Source organism: Pteropus vampyrus, unplaced genomic scaffold, assembly GCF_000151845.1.
Source record: "Pteropus vampyrus isolate Shadow unplaced genomic scaffold, Pvam_2.0 Scaffold617, whole genome shotgun sequence".
NCBI lineage: Eukaryota > Metazoa > Chordata > Mammalia > Chiroptera > Pteropodidae > Pteropus > Pteropus vampyrus.
The window spans coordinates 365,944-369,949 of NW_011889398.1; the positions used below are offsets into that span (position 1 = coordinate 365,944).

At 38.7% G+C, this 4,006-nt stretch overlaps 1 protein-coding gene across 1 annotated transcript in view; it reads left to right on the forward strand.

Annotated features, from left to right (window-relative positions):
* Nucleotides 1-4,006, forward strand: part of RPRD2 (regulation of nuclear pre-mRNA domain containing 2) — a 73,040-nt gene that overhangs the window by 29,130 nt on the left and 39,904 nt on the right. The gene's annotated exons all lie outside the window — the stretch shown is intronic.

A 4,006-nucleotide genomic window follows, 5' to 3' on the forward strand; every position in this document is an offset into this window, starting at 1 on the left:
TATATAAAACTCTTTCAGATCTCTGATTCTGAAAGATTTTAACTTAGATGAGTTGATCTGGATGGGTGTAAATATGGGTACGTTTTTTGAGAGAATAGCATTCCCATCTAATACTTTTTCCTTTCTCTGTAAAATAGCATATAAGCTTATCTCCTGAGAATGAGGAGAAGGAATGTGCTAACACAGGGGGCTTGACAAGAGTGGTAAAATTTGAAACAGTCTTTACAGCAAATGAGAGGGGATGTCGATTAAGCACGTGTGGAAGGGGTGTCGCACGGGGCCGCTGACGGAGACTCAACTGACATGGTTTCAGTCCTCCTGGTGGTCTGATTTTTCTTCAGCAGAACCCAGGAGCGGAAATAAAGATGCGGTAGGGGCAGTTAAATTGATTCAGATTTAGGACGTTGTTGAATGCACGTGCTCTAAAGGCCAAATTTGGGGAAGGAAGAAAAGACCATGAAGGTTTGGCTAAAAGAGTGGTTTAAATATGGATCAGAGACCCTGGAATTGATAAAGAATTGAACACTGGAGGAGACCGTAGAGGAAATAAAGAACTGAGATCTTGATAAAATTGAATAAATGCAGTGGGAGTGGGACGTTCTGGTTAGAAGAGGGGAGTTTGAAATACACAAAGGAGTGGTTCTCGGGGGTCACTGGCTTTGAGGTCGAGAAATTGAGAGACTAGATAATGTTGTGGATCATCTGTATGGACATTAAAATTGTCCAGGATAACAATGAAACTCGGATGATGTCGCTCAGGGTTCCAGATAGTAGACGGATTGGGCCTTGTCATGGGCCTTTGAAAAAGATTGACCCAGATGTGTTTATGGGAGCACGTTATTTATTTCCCAGAACATTCCTCGGGTGGTGAAAGTAGCAGCAGAGCCTCTATTCCAGTGTGGATGGAAGGACTTGGGTGTATCTGAGTGGTATCTGGACTGGTCGAGGAAGGGAGCCTGTCCACAATAACTGTGTGGAGGAGGTTAAGCAATTTGCCTGAGGTCACATTCTGTGTGGATTCTAAAGGCCACGCTCTTTCCACTGACCCTGGTGTTTTTGCAACAAGATGAGCTGCTTTGACTTAATTTTTATCTTCCCAAATGTTGGGGAGAACAGTTTTATTTTGTTTCAGCTTCTTCAGAGTTAATGAGTTTTTTTAGTGCCAACCATTTACATCCATCCTTCCATCTATCCTTCTGTCCGTCTGTCCATCCGCCCATCCAATAGCAGTTAAACAATTTGAGAACAATGTATTTGGAATAAGTTACACTAAATATAAATGGACTCATTTGCTTTTCTTGTCTTTTGTCATCTCTAGCTGCCTATCCTCACCGTTTGAATCTCTTTTACCTTGCCAATGATGTCATACAGAATTGTAAAAGGAAAAACGCAATCATATTCCGTGAATCGTTTGCTGATGTACTTCCAGAAGCAGCTGCTCTAGTGAAGTAAGTAAATTGTTATGCTCTCTGGGATGTAAGCTTATAAAATTGAGAATTTTCATTTCCTTTTTTATCCATTATTAGTAAGAATTATAATAGTTGCACATGCTTGAAGATCCAAGGATATTTTGCCCAAATTGTTCATTGTAACTTTCCTGTGAATATACACATTTTTCTTTTAAAAACTCTTTCTTCCCTTTTTGGAAGATTGTCTGTTATTTACTGTCTGCCTCTTCTCTCCTAACTTGACTATATATATCTCTCCTGGTCATATTCTTTGGCTGTACTTCTTTCTGTTTTTGTGGGGTTTTTTTTTTTACACATTTCTTTCAGAGTCTTTCTAAAATCTTGTCCCTTCCATGAAATCCGTGTAAGTAAATGGAAATGAAAAAATTTATTCCCAGCTCCTTATTGGTGCACTCCATTCTTAGCAGGGTTGTATCCAGCATTTCCTAAAGTGCTAGAACACAGATCTGATATTATTTTTGCCTTGTACTAAATGTTTTTCTTGCATTTCACCCATATTTGTAAGGTGTTCGGTACAAGACACACACATGCCCCCCCCACACACAAATTGTCGGATATATAGTTAAATGGAGCAATCAAAATAGCTAAATATTTCCTTAAAATATATATTTATTAGCATAATACATTTCTATAAATAAATGAATATTATATATTATTGATTCATTTGTTAGTATTAACCCTGTCGGAACTGAATGATCCTTGTTCTTTCCTTTGGATTGTTAACTGGAGATATCTACTTTGGTATTAACAAAAGATTAAAATATGTTTCCTACTTGGATACACTAAGTAATCAAGATTTATACACATGTCAGAAGTACATAAAATAATAACAATAATAGCTCCTGGCATTTATTGAGCACTTGAAATTGACCAGATATCGTACCAAGTGCTACGTGTGCTTTAAGTGTCATTTACTCCTGAGAACAACTTTATAATAAAGTGGCTGATACTATTACCCCATTTCAAGGAGGAGGAAACTGGTTCAGCTTAAGTGGTTTGCCTCAGCTCTTAGCTACCTGGGGGTGGCACAGGCAGTGGGGGCGGGCTCCCATAGAATTCCCACCCAAGCCACTCACACTCTGCCATTCTCACGTGAAAGCAGCGATGGGTGACACATGAACAAATGGGTGCGGCTGAGTTCCAGTGAAACGGTGTACAGAATAAGCAGCGAGCCAGGTCTGGCCCAAGGTTGGTAGTTCGCCACCCCTTGCCTACAGAGAATCAACTAATAAGAGGTTTCAGTTAGATAGCCAGATTCAAGTTCAACATAGAAAAGCAGTAGCTTTCCTATATATGCTAGCAGTGACTAATTAAACATGTAAGTGCCAGGCATGTGATATAGATGAATGAAGTGGGTCTAATGTGAGGAGAAACCCATCTAAAAGAGGCGACAGCTACTCAGTGCTAGTTGGCCGTAGATATGAAGCCAGTGCTAACACATGCTGCAGACCTTCCAGAGACTTCTCTCACTTTTTAAGCTAGGTCAAAATCTGGAGATTTACGTGGATCTCCTAAGTTTTAAATGAAACTAAATCACATTTAAAAAAGAAAATATTGTTAGCCAAACAAAACATACCTGATGACTAAATTTGAGCCACGGGCATCCTGTTAGAGGCCTCTGAATTACATTATTTTATTCCTTTAGTTCCTTTAAGGAGTTACTTAATTTCACTTGATTAAAAGTTACAAGGGAGTGGACTCACTGTCATGTTGAGAGAGGTGACTGAAGAGGGAAACAAGTTTTTTCAGATGGGTTGAGAAATTTTTGCTTTCCAAATAATTATCTAATTATTCCAGTTCCTTTTTATTAAATTTCAGTTTATCCTCTCACTGGTTTGAAATTGCATAGGCTGAGAGCCTGGAGATTTTGCTTTAGACATGCTAGTTATTATTGTCATGAAAATATATGAGAGGGAGGGGCATAAATGAAGATAAAGCATCCTGATAATATTTATTTACCATTTCTGTCCTAGAGCGCCTAGCTAAGGGACAGATGCCAATCCATCTGAATGTGTACATCATTGTGAGAACAGAATAGTTGAAACTTCAATTTGAAGCACAGGAAGTATCTTTACGAATATCAGTTGAGTTACCACTTGGAACACTGTGGACTGTTCTTCCACTTCCATAACTTTTATTTTTTCACCAATAAGTTTTACACACACACACACACACACACACACACAACGTGTATACAGATCGTAGAGAAGCCGTATAACTGCAGGTTTGCTTATATCACGTCAGGATTGTGTGGGAGTAGGTGAAACTTTCCTAAGACCTGTTGCTACCCTAGACTCTTATAAAAGGCAGTCATCTTTCCTTTAAAATTCTCATCTTTAATTGAACTGAAAAGTGAACTTAGCGCTAGTTGTTATCAGAGCTTAATGTGTTTTTGTTTTTTATTTGTTCGTTTTGACTGATGATTAAGAGAGAATTGTATGTGTGACCTTGGTTTGGAAAAGGTGTCATGACAGATTTGGGGAAACGATGAGCTTGCTACTCTGAAATAAATCCAACATAAGAAGGGTTTCTGATGT